General features: G+C 39.4%; 1 long non-coding RNA gene across 4 annotated transcripts in view; it reads right to left on the reverse strand.

Annotated features, from left to right (window-relative positions):
- The window catches only part of LOC113185597 (uncharacterized), a 102,788-nt gene that overhangs the window by 53,226 nt on the left and 26,175 nt on the right, over positions 1-23,387 (reverse strand). The gene's annotated exons all lie outside the window — the stretch shown is intronic.

A 23,387-nucleotide genomic window follows, 5' to 3' on the forward strand; every position in this document is an offset into this window, starting at 1 on the left:
GCCGATAATCCCAGTGGCTCAAGAGGCTGAGGAAGGAGGATCATCAGTTCAAAACCAGCCTCAGCACTTACTGAAGCCTGTCTCCAAAATAAAATATTAAAAAAAAAAAAGGGCTGAGGATGTGGCTAAGTGGTTAAGCACCCCTTGGTTCAATCTCTGGTACCAAAGAAAAGAAAGAAAAAGAAAATGATTAGAAAAAAAATTTAAGGGTCATTGTTTATTCTGAAAAATGTCATGGTACAATGTACATGTTTGTCTGAGCACACAAGGTACAGAGTCATCTCGTGTTCCTGCCTTCTCCCGACATGCAGAGGTCTACCTCCTACTGTCCTCACCCTGGTGATAGAAAGAGATGCCACAAAATAAATTTTAAATGATTAAGAAAAGAGACAGCAGGAAAATGAAACTAGGAAACTCTCTTTCCATGTAATTTTGTCCCATGATTTGTTTTCCCATCACCAGACAAGGAAACTCAGCTTTGTCTCTTAAGAGTTCCATCTGCCTCTCTGAAAAAGGAGGGACAGCATGGGATGGCAGAGTGGGGAACATGGGGTGAAGGATACACTGGGAATTACATCTTAGAAGCCTGAAGAAGGAGGAAAGTGAAAACTGACAACCAACTTCAATTGTCCATTTCTTCCTCAAATAGCACTTGGGGTTACCAGATCATTTCAGGAGATGCAGACTGCTTTTATAAATCTATCTCACATCATCATTCTGGGACTCTGATGTGTCCCTCCTCCACTTGGTCAATAAAGAAATTCATCTCCTCCAATCACTGGGAAAAGAGTCACAATGCATGAACTCAAGGTTCAACCAGCTGTGGGATTTTTCCTCATATTAGGGTTGGTGTCCTCCTAGATGAGCGGTAGGTCAGCTACTTCCCCACCCCCAGGTAGCCATAGATTTCTGCTGTATGAAGGAGTGTCTGCGTGTCTGTCCAAAATATAATGTGTACACTTGAATAGTACTGTCATTATAAACATAAGTTTAAATAAAATACTGATTTCATCAATTTACCCAAAGAAAGGACTAATTCACTAAAAGACCTGTGATAGAATACTTTGATTTTCATTTTTTAAATCAAAAAATTTTTATTTGACTTGCAGATCTGAATCCATCCTTTCTCATATGCTAGGGATAACATGTTCCCCCATACATTTGAATCATTCAACACAGATGTCATCTATTACATAAAGATTTATAGTGGGATTAATACTATGGATCAAGTGTAAGTGGCTGATCCCCCATTGCATCTGACAGCATTTTTATTTTTCAGTTTCTTGAAGACTCTACCAACAGGCTTATGTCTCTCAGGCCTTTCTTGCTGAAGTTACTGTAGGAGACATTCTCATGGACTTCCATGGAGTCCAAGAAAGGTAGATTTGAATTCATGGATCTCACTTTGCTGGGTCTTCCAAGTGTGCCTGCTTATAAATTAACCTTTGTGTGGCCAGATTAATCAATCACACAAAGGCTCATCTTTGCTTCTGGTCAAAGGTGAAAGACTCACCTCCCCGGGTTCTGTGTTCACAGCTGTCCTCCACCTGACCCTAACCCACTGTCCTATTACATCCCTTTTCTGCAGGTCCCATGCTTCTCACTGATCTCTAAACACACCCTGTACATTGTCACCTGCAGGCATTTTTTCCAGCTGTTCTTCTCACCCGAAACAACCTTCTTCCTTTGGTTCTGTAATCCCAAGTCCTATCCCTTCAGAGTAAGTTCCTATTTCCTAGTAATAAGAAAGAATGCATGAATACATTCTCACTGGAGACAGACCTAAACGATATAGAAATTTAAGAAGTGCAGTAAGAACTGAAAGTCCCTATGAATTCTAGTCCTTCCTTCCCCTCCCTCACCACCCACTAATTGCATCTTCTCCCCACTTTGGTTTGAATGCATTCCCTCTAGAGCTGAACCCCAATTCCCAATGTGTCTGTGTCAGGGGTGGGAATTGTAGGAGGGTTTAGAGGGTTACTGCCCTCCTCTCAGAAGTGAGTGAGTTCTCCTGGGATTTCGCTCATTATTTCAAGAGTTGTTGAAAAGAGCAGGTTTGAACTCTTCTGCTCTCTTCCTGCTCCTACCCTCTTGCCCTTCTGCAGTGTTATGCAGCATCTAAGCCCCTACCAGAAGGTGAGCAAATGTTAGTATAATGCTCTTGGGCTTATCATGAGCTGAATAAACTTTTTTTCCTTTATAAATTAATCAGTCTGTGGTATTATTATTATAGCAAAAGAAAATGGACTAAGGCATCCCTCCTTCTTACTTGCTAGGTATCCTTCTCCACACATACAGGTTGGGTGATCCTGTATACTCAGTGCTGTGGGTAGCTTCCTCTTCTTCAAGTCCTATGATAAACTTCTCTCCACTGCTTCAGCATCTGCTGACTTCCTCCCCATCACCCTGCCTTGGATTTCAAACACTTAGTATCCAGGCATTCTGCTGGCTTCTGATTCATCTCTTTCTGGTGTTGGGCTGTTTAATTTTGTATGTGGGAGTGTCTTACCACTGCAGTAAAATCTTTGAGAGCGAAGATATCTTGATCTTTTGCAGAGTTTAGAATTGTATTGTGCAGAAAATGGGAATTCAACACAAGCAGGTTCCCTGGGTCCTGATCTAAGGTGGAAAAACTCTGCTCAAAGGAGAGAAAGGTGACAATGTACTAGGATGAGTCCTTTAGAGTTCTCATGGCCTCTCTGGACAATTTTCTTAATGTGTTGGAGGATTTTTATGAATCAGCCGAGCAACGCAACAGCCTTGTGAGAAGTCAGGGACCCCAGGCAAGACTTTCCTCTTCTGACCTCTCAGACCAAGGACAGCTCCAGCAGTCACACACCCAAGAGGAAACCATCTTACAGCCAGCCAGACCAGGAAGGAGCCAAGAGGGAAGCACAAAATATCCAAAGGAAACACACGCTTTCAGACTTTTTAGACTTCTAAAATCTAAACTCTCACTGAACCAATTCTCCAGTGGAATTAATCACTGGCATATAAGAACTGCAGCAATTCAAAAAGCCCTTCATTTTTCATTTTCACATAGAAGCTATAGTCTAACTTAACATTTCTTTAAAAAAAATGTTATTCACTCAGCATGACAGAGAAGGCGACACAGCCAATATAACATATCTGGTGTTTTATTCAGTATGGACCCTTGAACAAGTTACTTAACCTATCTATGCCTCAGTTTCTTTGACTATCTATAAAACAAGTATAGCACTTGTGCCTGTTTTATTGGATGCTGACATTAAAATGAAATAACTAAGTTTAGTGTGCCGCAAATTCTGGCCCACAGAAAGTTTTCAAATGGCTGGGACAGTCCTGTTATGGCTGCTCATATCTATGTCAGGAGCTGAAGGCATTTCTATGTAGGATTTTAGCCAAAGAAGCCATTCAAGAACACTGCTAGGCTGGTGAACATTGTGAGTGATATTTCCTGGGAAATTCAATTCAATTCCTTCTTTCATCCTACAACAGATTTGTTTAGGGTCTTTATTAAACTTTCTGTTGCTTGAAATAAATGGCTTATTGCATGGAAAATCTCTTTTTGTTAGAAATTTCCTCTGAAATAGTATTAGGTATAACGTGCACATTCCTTTTGGCATGGTATATGTCTCCTATTAATAGTCTCAATTCTGAAGTCCAACTAACCATTTTTAAAGGCTCCCACTTAATATTTAATAACTAAGGATTTTGTTTCATCAAAATAAGTTGTTGTTTGTCCCAAGGAAATCTGCTAAATCCTTCAAAGGAGGGCATCAATCAAAGCAGATAAAATTAAGTTTTATCTAATAATTAACTGCTTAGAATATTGTCGATGACCAAAACAGTTACATACTTTAAATTGTTAATTTTAGAGTCTCGAATAGTTATTGAAGATACCTTGGACATATACCAGGAAAGTTTAAAGCATCTGACTGGTTAACTCAGACATAAAGACACTTAGCATCCATTGATGATGAGTTTTTGGTTGAGTTGTTCAGTTTCTCAATTGTTTAGTCTGCCTGGGCAATGTCTACATAATATACTAACTTTGGCCCTTTCAGTAATTGATACATGTTCCTCAACATAACAGCTAAGGCAATGGAATTTGAGGTCAGAAAGATGAGGATTTATTTATTTTTTAAATATTTTTTTAAGTTGTAGTTGGACACGATACCTGCATTTTATTTATTTATTTTTATGTAGTGCTGAGGATTGAACCCAGGGCCTCACACATGCTAGGCAAGTGCTCTACCACTGAGCCACACCCCCAGCCCCAAGATGAGGATTTAAATTCCAATTTGGTAACTTCCTTTGTAAGGAAGCAAATGACATAATGTCTCTAAGCATCACTTTCCTCATCTCTAACATGTAGCACTTCTTTCTCTGGCTTGTAAGGATAAAATGAGGTCATATATACAAAGAGTTTACCTGGTGCTTAGTGGGTAGATATTGGAATATTACTCTTTTTTTTAATAACTTCAGTTTCTCAGTCATGATAATAAAAAGTAAAGATATAATATTTCAGCTGGTGATCAGCAATATGGAGGACAGAAAAATGGGTACCCTAGATGTCTACCCAGGGGTAGCTAAAATAAGAGCCGTTAATAAGGTGGTTTAGCCTAATGTATAAATGTCATCAAGGTGCATGGGGGCAAGTTGTGTTCTTTTAGCCTTTATGGTTTCATAATTGTGAACTTCATAATCAGAAGAACACAGTCCGACGTGCAAGGAAGGAGAGCCCAGGAAGGAGTCAATTTGAGGGGCACTGAGATGTGGAAGGCTAATAAGTGGCAGGGCCAGTGGTCTATGTGGGTGACCCTTGGTGCTAAAGGCAGAGTCCATCAACCCGGAAGCTCACACAGAGCACTGAGACCCAACAGTGCAGTCTAGAGGGTGAGCTGAGTTGTAGCCACAGTTTCTTTTGAGTGTTTTTTTAAAAAAACAAATTATTTTTAAAAATCAAATAACCACATTACAACAACCATATAATGTAAATACAGAAAATCCAAAAGATTTAGGAAAAATAAGCCATCTGGAATCCCATTAGCCTAGCACATTTGATAGCAGCGTTTGGGTTAATTTCTTCCTCATCTTTTTTAGTATGCATATTTAAAGAAAACTGAAATCAAAATCACAGGGTATACAATTGTGGATCCTGTTCTTTTAAATTATCTCATGAGCATTTTCCTTGTTGCTAACCAACTTCTCATAACTCTCCTTTTAACAAGTGAATAATATATCATTAAGCAAATGAACAGTAATTTACTTAATTTAACTATCTTATATTGTTAGACGTTGAGAATCTTTCCAACTTTTTGGATATTATAAATATTTCACATTTCAGTCGACATTTTCCTGCCCATTTTCTTTTCCATGCTTTAGATCACCTTCTTAGAATTGACTTTCAGAATTTCCAAAACAAAATGTTCCAGGACATAAACATTTTATGAACTCTTCATCCTTACCTGCCAGACTGCCTTCAAATTACTTATCATCCCAGTCCCAAGAAGGGTGTGTGGAAGCGACAAACCTCACGGCACCCTTGAAAACACTGGATTGTTTCATTATTAATTTTCTTTTTACAGCTTCAGTTTCCAGGCTGTGATAATAAACCAGTAAACATCTAGTATGTCAGGCAGTGATCGGTGCTACAGAGGAGAGGAGAGTGGGGGACGTGGCTGTTTCAGACAGGACAATTCAATCCAGGAAAGGCCTTTTTAAAAAGTTGACATTTGAATGAGAGATGAAGGAAATGAGGAGGAAAAGAAGGAGAACTGTCTGAGGAAGGAGTTCAGGCAGAAACAACATGAAGGCCCTAAGGCAGATCCATGCTGGGCCCATATGGCCTGGTAAGAAGATGGAAGGTGGAAGGAGATGAGGTCAGAAGGAAAGGGGGCAGCAGGGCGGGTAAGGACTTACTGGCCATGAAAGATTCTTTTCCTTCGAGTAAAATGAGAAGGCACAGAGGTGTTTGAGCAGGAGGAGCTGGGAACTGGCTCGCGTTTTCTGTGATTACTTTAGCCAACGTGTTCAGAATAGACTAAACATGCCCAAAACCAAACTCAGCATCTTTCCTATGACTTCCTCCTTTCTTGGCAACTCTATTATCTGACTCAATAATGTTCAGAGCCCGGGTCATGGTCATCTTTTATATCTCAAAATTAATTGTCACCAAGCCCTGTCAACGTTGCTTCCCAAAGATCTCCTGCTTCTGCCTTCTCCGTCCAGTCCTGCTGCCTAGACGTGCCCTGACAGTTTTTTGACTGGTCTCCATCCCAGCTCTCTCTTTGCTCCTCCACTCAGGCTACCCTTGCTTTCAGAACTGTCACTCTGGCAAGGCTGGTAGTTCACTGGTCTGCTCTTCACTTTTGCTGTCACCCTGCTCTGCACCAGGTTCCAATTCTTCAGAGTGAAATTCAAGCCCTGCCACAATTCCATTCTAATCTCGTAGTTAAACCTTATCGCCCCTTAATACTCACTGCCTTCCTGTCTAACAAGTTTCCTGAACCAGCTCTGCACACCTTTGCTCACATGGTCTCTCCTTCCTTGAACCTTCTATCTAAAAGCCCCTTCCTACCGGCTGCACTGGTATACACACCTGGAATCTCAGCGACTCGGGAGGCTGAGGCAGAAGGACTGCAAGTTCAAGGCCAGCCTGGGTAATCTAGTGAGACCCTGCCTCAAAAAAACGAAAAAGAGCTGGGGATGCAGCTCAGCAGTAGAGCACCCCCGTGTTCAATCCCCAGGATGGCCAAAATGAAACAAGACAAACTAACAAAATTCTCCCCTCCCAGCCCCACTGAGAAATTCTACCCACACTCCTAGGACCACCTCAGATACACTCCTAATACCACCATTTCACAAATCCATCTCCAATCTCCCTGGCTGCACTTCTGCTTATTTCCTTCTGTGCTCACATAAATTTGGCATTACTCACACACTGGGCACCATGTAGTACCCCAGTTTGTGAATGTGCTGTCTTCCCTAGTAGGTGATAAGTTCCTTGAACATCTTTATAGCTCCCGCAACACTTATGACAATCCCTTGAACATACTAGGTGTTCAATAAAATGTTGGTGGGACTTAATGTCCCCAAGGCCTCGTTGCTAATTCATTCTCGCAACAGAATTAAAATTCAGGTCATCTTGTTCCCAGCTCCATATACCTTTCCCAACACCATTCTATCTTTCTGTAGTTCATTGTCATCTCATCTGAACTGCATCTGAAACCGCTAAGTTATTTTAAGGAAGAATGACTAAGCAAAAAAACAAATGCTGGGATCTATTTTCCATGTAGCTATGTAAGGCAAAGTGAAAATTTAACTAAAAACTTGAATTAAAAGGGGAAAACAAACAATAAAAACACATACCATGTACACCTCTAGAAAGTTTTTGGCTTTCTAGATTTTGTTTTTTGAGTTGTGTTTATAGTAATCGAGTTGCCAGTTTGTGTGTTGTAAATTTGCAGTCTAGGGGGAAAAAAAGAAAAGAAGCATGTGTGTGTGTGTGTGTGTGATTGTTTTCCTTTTCCTTTGCTTAACAGCTCCCAGCAACATTTCTAGCCCCTAAAAAATATGAGAAGGATTTAAACATTGGGGAATGAGGTTCAGTGGCCAAGTACAATTCGCCATTATCCTAGTCCCCCGTTTTCCCAACTTGCAAAAATAGTCAAAGAGCTAATGTGTCCTAAACTGGGTTTCCTCCTTGGAACTTTAAATAAGCAAATTATACTCCTGATACACGCTATACACCAATATAAGTAAAAATGCAAATAAAATTAAGTCGTAGCACTTAAAAAATAGTAACAGCTAGCATTAACGATGCACTCACGAGACTTTGTGAGCGAGGAACACAGAGGCCCTTAGGAAAGGAAAGACGTAGCAGAGTTAAGATGTGTGTTTGAGAACGTTAAAGGAACAAGAAGGGCTGTCTGCTTCACAGTTTCCCTTCCCACTGCAACTAGAGGAAGACAGGGCTGCTGTGAGGAATGTTCCATTGACATTTGAATGAAACAGGACGAAATGAAAGCCTTCTGCTTTGCTAGAGGCAGGGATGAAGCTGGAGCACTCATCCACCCTGCTGTCCTTCCTCTCCCTTGGAGGGTCAGAGCTGCGGCCACCTGAGCGTCCAAGGAAAGCCAAGGTCAGAGAAATGAAAGGAAGGTTCCAGAAGCTTTACCTCTCTTCTGTCCTGGGCAGGTGACCCCACACTGATATAAACAAAGAGTGAGCATTTAAGAAACCTGCCCATAAGCAATTCCCCCCAACCAGCTTTGAATTCTACCTTATGGAATGGCACGGGCCACTCTTCTTGTACTCTGTAATGGAGACAGCGTTTTGCCATAGCTAATGATCATAACTGTTTCTGTGTTACATGGGTCATATTTCTGGACTGGAGGAGACAGCACACAGTAATGGGTAAGATTTGAGGCTTGGAGACAAACAGATTTGCGTTCAAGCCACAGCTGTGTGATCACAGGCAATTTACTTAAGCTCTCTAAGCCTCAATTTCCTCACCCATAATGTGGGGATGATAATACCGTCCAGCTGATCAAATTACTGTGAGGAATAATCTAGAACAAGGGCTGTCCAATACAAATATAATTCGAGCCGCAATGTGAAACACATGGGTAATTTAAATTGTTGGAGTAGCCCACTAAGAAGAGGCAAAAGAAACAGGTGAAATTAATTTTAGTGTTACATTTTACTCGTGTCCAAATTATCATTTCAACTTGTAGGACATATTAGTGAGTGACTCTCTCGGAGTCTCTGAAATCCCACGTGAACTTGACTCACATGGCATCTCCCCACTCAGACCAACCATATTGTCAGCGCTCAAGAAAGAGCCATATGTCCCTCGTGGCTACAGTATGGAGAATGTGAATCTATTGAAAAAGCTGCAAAGTCCTTAGCATGATGCTAGACATCTAGTGAATGCAAAAAAAATATCATCAATATTAGTCTGAGTTCTCTGGAAACGTTTCAACGCTTCTCCAGACTGATCCTGTCTACAATGCTCTTAGGAGCCTTGAAGAGGCTGGTTGCTCAAGTCTCGGTCCTCAGATTACTTTTAGGGGTGACTCCTTAAAGTCACTCCCCATCTGATGTATGGATCTTTATGGAGAATATATCCAGTAAACTCCAGTGACCAGTACTAACTCATGAAACCCCAAGAAGGAGGCACTACTAATCTGTCACCTTCTCATATAAATATGACATGAGAAGACTTTTGTTAAAGCTATCACCTGCTCCTATATTTTTCCTTCCTCCACGTAGTAGGGTGTTAAGCAACACACTGTGATTAAAAGCTGGGGTTGTGGCTCAGTGGTAGAGCGCTTGCCTGGCATGTGTGAGGCACTGGGTTCCATTCTCAGCACCACATATCAATAAATAAAACATAAAGGTCTATTGACAACTAAAAATTCTTAAAAAAAAGTTGTGGTAAAACCAAGCAATTTCACTAGGAACATACTCAAGAGAATCATAAAAGGTGTTAACACAAATTCATGTACACAAAGGTTTCTTACAGGATTATTCATAACAGACAAGAAGGGGAAACAACTCACATGTCCACAGGCTGATGAATAGATCAACAAAATGTGGTAGATTCATAGAAGGAGTATTATTCAGCCATAAAAAGGAATGAAGGACTAATAATGCTACAACAGGGATGGATCTTGAAAACAAGTGAAGAAGCCCATCACAAAAGGTCAGGTACTGCATAATTCCACTTATGTGAAAAGCTCAAAAAGGGGAAATCCATGGAGAAGAATATAGATCCATGGCTGATATCATTGTTAATTGAAATGGTTAACCAGGGCTAGGGGAGAACTGAGAGTAACAGGTGTGGGACTTTCTTTCCACAGTGTTCTGAACCAGAGAGTAGCCATGGTTGCACAACACTGTGAATGTAAAATACCAATGAATTGTTGAAACAAAAAAGTTGATCTGTTGTCCTAAGGAAACCTGGTCACAGGTACAAGTATTGCCAGAGCCCCAGAATAGACATTTGTAGGACTTTAAAAATAGAAGCAATTACTCATGACCGAAATATTGTTTGATATCATCTTTAGCTAAAGCAAACCTCCTTCTTCTTTCCATAAATGAAAATTGCTTTAGGGCTGGGGTTGTGGCTCAGTGGTAGAGTGCTTACCTAACATGTGTGAGGCACTGGCTTTGATCCTTAGCACCACTTATAAATAAATAAAAAGTAAAGGTCCATCAACAACTAAAAAATATTTATAAGAAAGAAAATTGCTTTAAAGTTTATTGTCCAACCTAAAGGACAAATGCATGTACAGGTACATAAACAGGTAAGCATGTGGCGTGTCAGGATTTTCTGAGCAAATGCACCTGTCACTCCTGTGTTCAAGACTGTCTGGGGGTCCCACCTCACTCTCAGGTCCAGCCCCACCCCTCTTCAAGCCCCCTGCCCTATTGTGGAGCATGGAGAGCAGTGGTTAGGCCCAGAGCCAGGCAGCCTGTGTTAAAGTCCAGGTCTCCCTACTTGCTAGCTTTGTGACTTTGGATACCTCCCCTAACACTTCCATGCCTCAGTTTCCCTTTACAATGGATGACAAGAGTTCCTGGGCTTGTTGTGACAAGCAGAGAGTTAACAGATGTCAGGTGCTCCGAAGAGTGCCTGTTCTGTGAGGCTCTGCGTTTTATAAATGAAAATCAAACCCTGTCCCCACGCCATGTGTAACTTGCCTGCTCTTGTTCTCCTGGGGTCTGGAACACTCCTCTCCCACAGCAGCTCTTTCCCTCTTCTCCTTCCGGACTTTGTTCAGTGTGGCCTCGGTGACTTCTAACGCTGCCCCCACCTTTGCCCATTTCTGTTTATAGCATTCACCGTTTCTAGCGTGCTCTATGATCATCTGATCACATGTCTTGTTTGTGGCCATCGACTCCTACTAGATGGCAGGGACCTGACTGTGCTGTTTGTGCTCGATCCCCAGCATCCAGAATAGCAGGGTGCAGAAATGGTGGGGACCTCTGCGCCGTGGCACTGGGAGTGAGACGGATGCACCTTTCACTGAATACCCTGTGCACCATTTTATTTTGTACCATTTGCCTATGTCCTTTCCATAAAGATGAACAATAAAACACAGGAGATAGAAAGCTCCCTGGACCTGAGGGAGAAACTGGTGGCCTCAACTTCAGTGACCACCTGAGGGTTCTGGAAGGAGGTACGAGGATGTCACTGCAGGCCACCCTTAGACGTCTAACCTCTTAGTTAAGAGTGGAAGGACAGCTCAGAAAAGGCACCCAGAGCCAGGCACAGAGGCGCATACCTATAATCCCAGGGTCTTGGGAGGCTGAGGCAGGAGGATAACAAGTTCAATGCCAGCCTCAGCAACTTACTGAGGCCCTAAGCAATTCAGTTGAGACCTGTCTAAATAAAATACAAAAAAAGGGCTGGGGATGTGGCTCAGTGGGTAAGTGCCCCTGGGTTCAATCCCCTGTACCAAAGGAAAAAATTAAAAAGAACAAGTCTTTGGGGGACTGTGGGCATTGCACAGGCTGGACAAGTGTTCTCCCGCTGAGCCACATCCCAGCCCCCACAAGTAGTCTTAATAAGACCTTTTATGTTGTGCAATTCGAGTCCTGGGCTTATGGGTACAATAAGGAACTTTTCCATGGCAAAAGGCCTATTTCCAGGCACAGTAAACATAAGAGACTGTGGAAGGCTGTTTGCTACTTCTACAAACTTGGCTTAATAAGCAGGTGACCATGGGGTGTGGGAGTCCTTGGGCAGTTGGTGTCTGCAGTCTGCTAAGAGGGAATTTCCTCATTCCCTCTCAGGCTTCTTGGAATCCTAAGAAAGATCCCAGGATCTCATAAAAGAGCACTGGACTTCAAATGAGCTGTTTTGAAAACTTATCCCACCTACTCTAGGGGAAAACTCAGCTTGAATAGTCTTTTGGGGTCTCCCACCTCTCTTTGAGATCTCCCTTCCTTTCTTGCCTTTAATACCTCTCTGCTTACTCCTGTCAGGAGGAAAACAACTAATGAGTCACTAGCCCCAAGGGTAATGCAACATCCCTTCCCGGAGCTTTTGCATTAAAAAAGAGGTCAACACAGAGAAAGAAGTAATAGCGATACTGTTGTTAATGATGATATTAATAATACCAACAAGGATATCAGTGATGGTTGAAGGTATCAGTTATTTATTGAATATTTACTATGTGTTAGATATTCTTCTAAAAATGGATGCAATTTGCTGGGCATGGTGGTGCAGCCTACAATCCCAGTGGTTTGTGAGGCTGAGACAAGAGGATTGTGAATTCAAAGCCAGCCTCAGGAATGGCGAGGTGCCAGTCAACTCAGTGAGACTCTGTCTCTAAATAAAATACAAAATAGGGCTGGGCATGTGGCTCAGTGGTCAAGTGCCCCAGAGTCATTCCCTGGTACCTAAAAAAAATTTTAAAAATGGATGCAATTTACCTTATTTATTTCTCTAAAATACTATGAATAGATATTATCACACCCATTTTGAAGATAGGGATTGAAAAATCACATAGTGAGCAAGTGACAGATGAGGGCTTAGAAGAACTATCTCTAAGAAATTTTGCACCAAGAAATTTCATCATAGTGTTCAAAGTGGTAGATTTCTTCTTCTCCTTTTCCTTTTCCTTTTGCAGTGCTAGAGATTGAACCCAGGGTCTGGTATATGCCAAGGCAAGTTCTCTACCACTGAAGTTACTTGAACAAATGGGGTTTCTAAGGTGTCACTTTGACCTTGTAGGGAAATAACTGATGAGACTCAGTCGATCACCAACCCTCAATGGCAATGCAATTGATAGTAGAGACTTGAAACTTCAAGTGAATCAGTATGTCTATGTCTGCCCAGGTTCAAATCCTGAGTCTGACACTCTGGAGCAACCTGGGGCAAGTCATAGAACCTCCCTGCATTTGCAATTATGAGATAATGCAAATAAAGTGCTTTCAACAGTGCACAGAAATATATACATATATAGCATATATATAATATATTATTCAATATATTATATATACATATATACATATAATATATAATATATGGCACCTGAATTATACAAACACATATACATATACTATATATAACATATACAATACATTATACAAAATATATGCATTATATGCTATATAATATGTATTTTATAGCATATATAATATGTTACATATTATATATGCTATATATATTATATGTATGTGTGTATATTCAGATACCATATATTTTGATTACTATAAATCCCTCTTAAATATTAGAAACACCATACTTTATTTCTATCTTCTCAAATATTACTACATTTTATCTGATTTTACAATGTTGTTATTGATCCATTTTCTATAAGGTTTTTTATTGAAAATGTAACATAATTTTGAAGATAGACACCCAAATTCCAGTTCCCTAGCACAGTGGCTACTCCCATTTTTGCACACTGCCTTCAAGATTTGCTTATTCTGAGAAGCCATATGAACAGGGCACTGCACTCAATCAGATTTGGGTTTTTGTCCCAAAGAAGCTGTGTGACTTTGATAAAGTTACATAACTGCCCTTTGCCTTAGTTTTCCAAAGTATAAAATGAAAGGGTTAGACCAGATGGACTTTAAGAGGTCTCTAGCAGCAGCAGTAGATGATTTTGTCTGTGAGCTACTCTTTTTTTTTTTTTTTGGCTTTCATAGGTGATTGGGAATAGTGCTAGAGAATTGTATATAAGATATATAAAACAGTGTTTACATAATTAGTTAACTTCCTAAACTATGTCTGGGAAATAAGTTTCACATATAAAGAGTTCTGCAAAGATGAGGTTACAATGAAAATCCTCAGGAATTTCAAAGGCACCTACCAAAATTACCAAAACTTTATTATAACAAGTCATATCTTAATACATTTGTAATGTGTACTTGTACAACTAAAGTATAAATTCAAAACATTAATGATAAGTAATACATTAAGTTTGAAGAGGCCATTTCAATCTCTGTTGATACATAATTATTAATTCACAACATAAATATGAGAGTGTTATGTCAATATGGTTTTTCATGTGGCATTTATAATTTTTTTTTAATTCTTTACAAGAAAAACCAAAGAGAGGAAGACAAAGAAATACAGGAGTAGTTCCAGCTCACTTATCAGATTGGCGGAAACATGTTGGCGTAAATGTCCAAAAATTATCTATCACTGTGAGCACAGTGACTCAGTCACTCTCTCCCACCCTGTCACATGGCATGGAACCTGTTATAACTTTTCTAGAGGCGATTTGACAATCAATTTGACAATCAATCAAGAGCTTCAAAGTGTTCCTACCTGCTGGGCATTTTCATCACTTACAGAAATTTGTACTTAGGAAATAAGAGATGCACAAAGACTTTGTCGCATCATTAAATCTAAGTGTAGAGAACTGAAAATAAAAGAATAGCTAAATATACATTAACTATATATGTGAACATATATTTATGATGTGTGTTTATGTGTACAAGTGTTAATATTTTTCTAGCCTCAGCCAGATCATAATATAGATACTAGAGGTGCTCACTGCTGCTGGTTTTGTTTCTAGGTCTTTTCAGTGAACAGAGGAGCTGGGAAATATATCTATATATAGACATATATATTGTCAGTTTATATCAATAACTTCTAATTCAAATTCAGGCCTGCAGGGTTGTATCTAACCTCTTCTATTTTACATCTGTATTCCTGTTCTCCCAGGTGGATCCTGACTCCCAAGGACACCAAGCATGATATAATTAATAGTCCTTCATATTAGCTTATCTCATGTTTCCCAGAATAGCAATATTGACACTACCATCAACAATATGATTACTAAAAACTTATATTTTGGGGGAGTACCGGGGATTAAACTTAGGGGCACTTGACCACCAAGCCACATCCCCAGACCTATTTTGTATTTTATTTAGAGACAGGGTCTCTCTGAGTTGCCTAGTGCCTTGCTCTTGCTGAGGCTAGCTTTGAACTTGGGATCCTCCTACCTCAGCCTCCTGAGCTGCTGGGATTACAGGCATAATCCCACCTGTGCCCATGCCTGGCTCATAACTACTAAAAACTCTTTAAAAATGTTTTTGCCATTTCTTTAGTATATATCCAAATAAGGATATATAGCCAAATTAGGCGGAGGTTTTTTTTGTTTGTTTGTTTGTTTTGTTTTGTTTTGTTTGAGACAAGATTTTACCATGTTTCCCAGGCTGGTCTTGAACTCCTAGACTGAAGCAATTTTCTTTCCTCAGTCTCCCAAATAGCTGGGACAGGGACATGCTGTGTGTGTGGCTTAAATTAGTATGCTTTGAAGTCACTTTACATAGTTCCCTGTAGGCCACCAATTAGATACACAAGGTCTTTTTAAAAACATTTAGGAACTGCATTTTTAAAATAAATATTTTCATAATTATGTAAAATATTTACATGATTTCAAAGTCAAATCTACAAAGCAAGGTAAATTCAAAGCTGTCCAGTTTTGATCCCTATTCCCTCCAATTTATTCCCTTCTTTTCTATAAGTAACTATGATTTTTGTGATGTTTATCCTTCCATTGTGTTTTTAATATAAGCAAATATGTATATATATATGCATGTATATGTTTGTGTGTATATTTTATACACACACACACACACATATGTTCATTCTTACATATGTGGTAGTATCCTTTACTTGCTTTTCTCTCCTCATATTTTTTTCTTTGTTTGTTTGAGTCAGGTCTCACTATGTTGCCCATGCTGGTCTGGAACTCCTGGGCTCAAGTGATCCTCTTGTCTCAGCCTCCTGAGTAGCTGGGATGACAGGAGTGTGCCATTCTGCCCAGCAGTCCCCTGATTTTTTGCTTACAATACATCCTGGAGATCAGTCTATAATACATATATTTAAAGATTCCCAATATCTTTTTTTTTTCCCAGTACTGGGGATTCAACCCAAGAGTGCTTTGCCACTGAGCCACATTTCCAGCCCTTTTTATTTTGAGGCAAGTTCTCATTAAGTTAAGGAAGGTCTGGCTAAGTTGTTGAGGCTGGCCTTGAACTTGTAATCTTCCTGCCTTGGCCTCCCAATTCCATTTTATAGCTGCAGAGAACCCCATTGTGTGGAGTATTATAGCTTATTCAACCAATTAATGGACATTTGCTTCATTTCTAGTTTTATTATAGAAGGTCGTTTCTGCCCTATGGCTTTTGGACACACACACACACACACACACACACACACACACACGCTGAAGTTTTGAATACAAACATATTTTTACTATGTGGAAATATACAAGGTGAGCGGAGGTCATCTTATACCAATAGCAGGGCAGCTATGTCAGAAGGAGTCAGGAGACAGTCTGAAGTGCTATCACAGACCAAATAGGGATCATTTGAGCAATAAGTAGAAGAAATGAGCACAAGACCCTGGGTACAATCCACAGTACCATAACAAACAAACAACAACAACAACAAAACTAGAAGAAAAAAAATTAGACATACTGTAATACATTAAGTCTGTTTCAAGGAATGAGTTCTAATGATAATTGAGAAACAGAAACAAAAAACAAAAGCTTTTTTAAACAACCAAACAACACTATTGACACATGCCAAAATATCAACTCAAGGAATAATAAGATTCAAATACTACCATTTTCCAATCCTTAATGAACTAGTGGACCTAGGTAACTTCACAAATGAAGAGCTCATTAGACATCACACACATCCTAATGACAAAACACCACAACCTGTGAATCAAATAAGAAAAAAAAAAAAAAAACTGAATCTGGTAAAAGCTGTAGATGGTTACAGGAAATACAAAAGATGGAGAAACATGAAACATGTTAACTATACCATGAGGATGTAGGCAGGAAAATCCAGCTATGGAAAACTACAGGAGAAACAGCCAGGTTTGGTTTCTTCTCTTTTCTTTCTCCTTCTTCCCCTCTCTTCCCATCCCCATCCTCTTCTCTCCACTCCCCACCTCTCTTGCATATTAGGCTGGGAATGTGGCTCAGTGGTAGAGTGCTTGTCTAGCATGCTTAAGGCCCTGAGTTGATCCCCAACACTGGGGGAGAAAAATGAACGAGAAAGACAGAGGGTAAGACAGACTGAGATAGATAGACCAGACAGATAATATCAACCAATCTCAATGTGTAAATATATTTGAGTCCTGCTTCAAGCTTCAAACAAGGAAGCTGCAGGCTACACTTGGTGGCCTGCTCACCTGTAATCCTGGTGACTCAGGAGGCTGAAGCAGGAGTATTTCAAATTTGAAGCCAGTCTGGGCAATTTAGTGAGGCCCTAAGCAACTCAGTTGAGACTCTGTCTCAAAATAAAAAAGGGCCAGGGATGTAGCTCAGTGGTAAAGTGCCCCTGGGTTCAATCCCCAGTACCCAAAACTTCAAAACAACAAAATAAGCAAGCTATAAAAACATTAGGAAATTAATGAGACAATTTTTGAACACTGAATATTTCATACTTTTAAATAATTCATTAATTTAGATGTGAAAATGGTGAATTTTTTAAAAGTTCTTATCTTTTAAAGATCCAGATTGAAATATTTATGGATGAAATGATACAATATCTGGAGTTTACTTCAAAATAAGATGGCACGGTGGTGCAAGCCTGCAATCCCAGCTATTCGGGAGGCTAAGGCAGGAGGATCACAAGCTTGAGGCCAGCCTGGGCAATTTAGCAGGGCCCTGTCTCAAAATAAAATGGTAAAGAGGTCTGGGGATGTAGCTCAGTAGCATAGCACTTACTTAGTATGCTCAAAGCCTTGGGTTGGATCCCCAGCACTACAAAGAAAAAATAAGAACAAGAGAGTAGAAGGGGTTCTTGACTGGCAAGCGTAGGATGATAGGCACATGGGGTTCATTATGCTGTCAACTTTGGTTTATGTTTTGAAATTTCTATAATAAAATTTAATATGCATTTCATATAGTCAGTATTTTGAGGCTTGCGCATTAGGCACATGCCAGTGCACAGACACTGCATAAACACCATTATAAGGAAATGCTACAAAGTTTTCATAGTGATTATCTCTGTATGATAAAATTTTGAGTGATTTGGTGATTTTTATTTTCTTTATTTTGCTGTACTATATATTCTACATATACATTTTACATTGCACATGTATTCCTTTTTATTTTCTGAGGCCGGGGACGGAACTCAGGACCTCATGCATGTTAAGCACACGCTGTACCACCGAGCTACACCCTCAGCCCCCACATGCATTCTTCATGATCAGGAAAAAAGTTATTTGAAAAGAGAAATATTTTGTTTAACAATATCACTTTTACAATTCAACTATAATTCAACTCTGACGCCATGAGTAAAATAACTTCATACTTTATAAATATAATTAGGCAAGGCGACTCATTTAGTATTAATTGTATTTAGTTTTGAGTGGGTACAGGTAATAGTTTATGAAAATCTATCCCTAACATCAAGTTTGTGGCTTGGAAATTCTGTCTTTTGGCGTAACAGAATCATCTTGAATTTATAGCTTGGAAGTAAATGGTTATTTTTTTCCCTTCCTTTTTACGTAACATAGAAACAACTGATCCAGTTTGGTGCAAACTTTCTCCTCGAAAGTCACCTTTGTGCTGAAATATGGCACCTCAGATTTCAGTCAAATAACCTGCAGCTGAGCAAAGGTTTCCTAACAAAATTTCTCTGTAATTTTGCTACAGTGTTAGTTCCTGGCAACGTGGGAGAGTCCTTTTTTCAGGGTTCTTTTTCCTATTTTCTGATATGCAGTGAGAACAAACACTTATCAAATTGAATTGCTTCTTTTGTATCATTAAAATTAATGTAGGCCAGGACAGGTGCAATGAAAGAAAGATAGTTAATGGGTATTTTTAGTATATTAAAAACTAGTATGAAGTATGACATGGTTAGTCATTCAATTAATCTTTTAAAATCAATCCTTTCAGATCAATAAAACTTTTAATAACCAACTAAACTTAAAATAACTGCATATTTTATAATTGCATATATAATTATAAAATCATCCCGATGCTTTATAATCTCTCCATCACTTTTAAATAGAGAAATGTTACTTATCTAATTCTCATTCTTCCTTTTATTCACCTAATTTTCTCCTATATAAACTGTTGTGAAATGTTCTGAAATATTAATGGATCATCATTGAAGTACCTTTTTGTTCTGAATGTAGACTTCAAAGAAAGTAGGTAGATGTAGTTATTCTTTTGGAAGTGAAACTTTCTAATTAAAAAGTTGCTAGAGGAAGATAATGTCATTTTTTTCTTTTGAGTTTCCATGGATTATTATATGCTTCACATAAATTCAGTCTACACTTGCAACTATTTTCCAGGCTTTGTGCTAAGTTATTTTTTATTATTATTATTTTGTAGTTGTAGATGGACAGTGTGCCTTTATTTTGTTTGTTTATTTTTTTTTAATATGGTGCTAATGATTGAACCCAGTGCCTCCCACATGCTAGACAAGTGCTTTGCCACTGAGTTACAGCCCCAGCCCTGTGCTAAGTATTTTTATATATAATCCCAATCACTTAGTACAATAACCTTGTGAGATAGTTATTTTTGAAAGAGTTTCAATTGCTTGTTCAAGGTCACATAGTAATTAAGCTATTCCAAGTCTTGTGTTATCCACTTTTACATTATGAATAATGACAACTGAGAACATTTGTAACAGTCCTCCGTGTCTAGGACCCAGCCTGGTATTGGAGAGTAGGTCAAACTGGCTCAAGGTTGATATCCATCTATTTTGGTTGTGAAAACAAGGTACCCTGCTCCCCCTACATCCTGGGAAATGTACAGGAGGTAAAGATGACTCAATAGCGGAGCAAAAATGTTGCTAGCTGAGTGGGAACATGCTCTCATGCAAAATCAAAGTCAAGGGTCCGGGAGGAGGGAGAGGGCAATCTGTTCTCCACAAGGGCAAAGCAGAGCTAGCCTTCTGCTTTGATCTTTTAGCAAACTTAAGAAAGTTCAGACATCTTGAAATCTAGGCATAGACAATGTTTTGATTTAATGATGAATGAGCTAAAGGTCAACCTGAGAAAATTGATTCTTGTCATATTTCCAACACGGGTCACTTGTTTCATCCCCATGGACTCAAAGTTTGGAATCAAAACCCTCACTTTTAGTAAATTATATGTTGAAAATACTGAGAGTTCTAATTAGAGGTACATCCCAAATGCTAGCAGAGCCCCCTCTATTCATTTGCTCTTAGCTTTATGAGAAACTGTGATGTGGTTTTTTCAAAGTAATTTACCTTCAGGCTTAAAGAATGGAATATATGAGAAAAGAATTTTCCAAGTTTTATTGATTCAATAATGAATTGAAAAAAAAATGTTTATAAGATTACAGCTACTTGGTAACTCAAAAATAATTGATCTAAGAAACTTGAAATTTCATATGCTAAATGCTACATCCAGTGATAAAATTCAATGTTCTAGCTACTGTTATTACAGAATCATCCTGATGAGCATCCACGGGGGAGCCTCACATCAACTGTTCCTATAAGGTCATAACGATTATTACCAGGAACATTTTATCTGTGGAGACATAAAGATGGGCTATGAGATAGACACCTTGGAAGTAGACTTGAACTAAGGGATATTAGGAATCAATTGGAACAACAAAAATAAAATATGTCAAAACTCGCTCTCCTGCCACTGGTGGAACAAATGTTTCCAGGGACCTACAGCCAAGAAAATAGAAATCCATAAACACAAAGGCCAAGATAATCAGCCGAATCTACCAAGTTTCCATAAATGACAAAACAAAACGCTAAAAACCAAACAAACCAAAAAACCCCACCTACTTTGAAGGAAAGAATGCCGAAGAGCTTTGACCTTTTCTGCCTGCCGCCTACCACAGAAATCCCGCCTGCAGCTGATTTTAAAATTACCACATCTCCAAAAAATTATGGGAGATGGGTATCTTAAAAACACAATAGCTTTGATCTCATAGGTCAAATCCACATTGGCCTAAGTGGTAATTATTGAGGAAGGGGTAATCTACTTCATTCATTTTAGTAACCAGTTCCTTCCCAGTTAGATTTGCCACAGAGCCAGCCCAACTTAATTAAGAAAGCACAATAATATCGGATTGAACTATTTTTTTCAACCCAAGAATTTTTATTATAGAGAGAACGCTTGGACAATTTAAGCAATTATATGCTTTATTTCTCCTTAGCTGTATCTCCATTCTTGCTAATTTACAAGGTTTTGAATTCAACTTGCTTTATTCTTAATATTTTACATCTCGTCTTCTTCCTTTTAGAAAAATTTAAACTACATTTCAGAAGGCTGCAGGGTAAGTGTTGGTCAATAGTTTCTATGAGTAACAAGTCATATCCCCCGAGAACGCAGAGCACTGTCCTGGGGAACAGCAGGCCAAATTCTAACTGCCATGAAAAACCCTGCAGACCTAACACAGAAAGTCTAAAACTTGAGCCATGCTACTGGTCAGTTGTTGGGTCAATGTACCTTCTAGATTTCACCATATGGCTCCCGAAATACCAGGAGAGCACAACCTACATAAACCTCTTTGCATCCACATTACCACCGTGTGTGTGTGTGTGTGTGTGTGTGTGTGTGTGTGTGTGTGTGTGTGTGTGTTAGGAGAGGGTTACTGGGGATTGAACCCAGAGCCTCCTGCATGCTCTTCAAGCACTCTTGCCACTGAACCAGAGCCCCAGCCTACCACTTCTTCTCATTTAGATGCAACAGCTGCTAAAGAGCCAGGTACTGTGAAAGAAAACTGAACTTGCAGTCAGAGTCCAAGTATGTGGCTCCAGCTCTTCAGGGAACCAGTCAAAGTGTTTTAGAGCCATGGGCTAGGGTGTGCCCGCTGAAGCAGGCTATGCAAGTGCCAATCCGACTTACCCACTTTCTAGCTATGTGACTCTAGGCAAGGTTTTTAAATCTTGTGCTTCAATATTCTCATTCATAAGCCAGCAATGATGTCAATAACTACCATACCGAGTTTTTGTGAGGCTTCAAGATTCTAAAAGGGCTTAGCACAGAGCCTCAGCCCAGAGTAACTATTAGTACCAGCTGCATGACCTTGGGGATCATATTGACCCTCTCTGGGACTCTATCTCATCTTCTACACTAGAAGGGATCACTGTCTCGTGTGGTCTTCAGGAAGACAGAATTAATTCAAACGAGATAATATATATAAAAGTTATTTTTAGGGGCTGGGGTTGTGGCTCAGCAGTAGAGCGTTCGCCTAGCATAAATGAGGCACTGGGTTCGATCCTCAGTACCATATAAAAATAAATAATAAAATAAAGGTATTGTGTCCAACTACAACTAAAAAAAATTAAAGAAGTTATTTTTAAAACATAATCAAGTTTTAGACATCTTGTTCAACCAAGAAGAATCAGTTCCTTTCTTTTGTTCTGTTTCCATGATACTTAAAACGTATGCATGTGTGCACACATACACACAATAGTGATCTGTTTACCTGTCCACTCCACTGCCCAACCAACAGTGTATCTGAGTCACCTCTGCATCCTCAGCACCAGATAGTTACTCAATTAATTTTTATTCAAATGAGCCTTGTCCAAACATTGGAGCAGGAATTCTTGAGGCCTTTTGCTGGATGGATTGTCACTTTTGCTTGGTGTCTTCAGTGGATCACACAGGAAGTGCTTGTTTTTCTCCAGTTAGAATGTACTGAGATTCTGCCAATCTTATGAGTTTGCATTTGTTTATTCTTTTCACTGAATAATTATTGAGCACCTGCTGACTGCAAGGTCCAAAGCTGAGCTCCGTCCAGTGTGCCAAGAGTGGCAAATGCCCAGATGAATTTAGTCCCTACATACTACATGTAGAAGGAAACTACTTGTTATAGAATCACCTACTCTTTGAAATAATAAACTCCTTGGTTTGATGACTATATTGGATTGGATTACAGGAAAGAATGGGTTCCTGGAAGTAAAGGTCTTTATAGAATAATAATTAAGGTAAGGAATCTGACTGCCTGAGTTCAAATCCTGGATCTGGTTTGCACCAAGATATAAGAACTTGAGAAAAATTCCTCTATGCCTCATTTTTCTCATCTGTAAAATGGAGCTAATAGGATTGGTAAGTTAGAAAGAAAACTCCTGGGAATCTTTTACAATGGTACTTGCCACATAAACAACACACAAGTGTGCTCTCTGTGATGATTAACCCCACTCTCCCCGCTCCCTCACCCCACTGTTTGAATTTCCATTGCAAATTTCCATTGCAAATGGGACCTGGCTACCCCACCAGGGTCAGGAATTTACTACATCCTATGCTTGTCCATTTGGTTGCTAAGCAAATTGAGTTGCTGCTAAGTTTCAGGGAATTGAGCTATGCATTCTTATATCTTCCACTCATCGGTCTTCCATCCATCATTTGGGATTACCCAGAAGAAATCGAATCTGTCCAATGTGGAACGGTCCCTGGAACTTCAGAAGGCAGC

This window comes from Urocitellus parryii, chromosome 3, assembly GCF_045843805.1.
Source record: "Urocitellus parryii isolate mUroPar1 chromosome 3, mUroPar1.hap1, whole genome shotgun sequence".
NCBI classification, from domain to species: domain Eukaryota; kingdom Metazoa; phylum Chordata; class Mammalia; order Rodentia; family Sciuridae; genus Urocitellus; species Urocitellus parryii.